This window comes from Nematolebias whitei, chromosome 4 (assembly GCF_014905685.2).
Source record: "Nematolebias whitei isolate Nwh7 chromosome 4, NemWhi1, whole genome shotgun sequence".
NCBI classification, from domain to species: domain Eukaryota; kingdom Metazoa; phylum Chordata; class Actinopteri; order Cyprinodontiformes; family Rivulidae; genus Nematolebias; species Nematolebias whitei.
This window is the reverse complement of record NC_056501.1, coordinates 8,954,973-8,955,224: the sequence shown is the minus strand read 5'-3', so window position 1 is coordinate 8,955,224 and position 252 is coordinate 8,954,973.

The following is a 252-nucleotide window of genomic DNA, read 5'->3' as shown; positions in this document are numbered from 1 at the left end:
CTGGTCTCTTCAGGTCCTCCAAAACATCTAACAACTGGTCTCTTCAGATCCTCCAAAACATCTAACAACTGGTCTCTTCAGGTCCTCGAAAACCTCTAACCACTGGTCTCCTCAAGTCTTCCAAAACTCCAACAAATGGTCTCCTCAGGTGACGGTCTTTCAAAAACTCCAACAACTGGTCTCCTCGGGTCCTCCAAAAACTCTGCAACAACTGGTCTCTTCAAGTCTTCCAAAACTCCAACATCTGGTCTC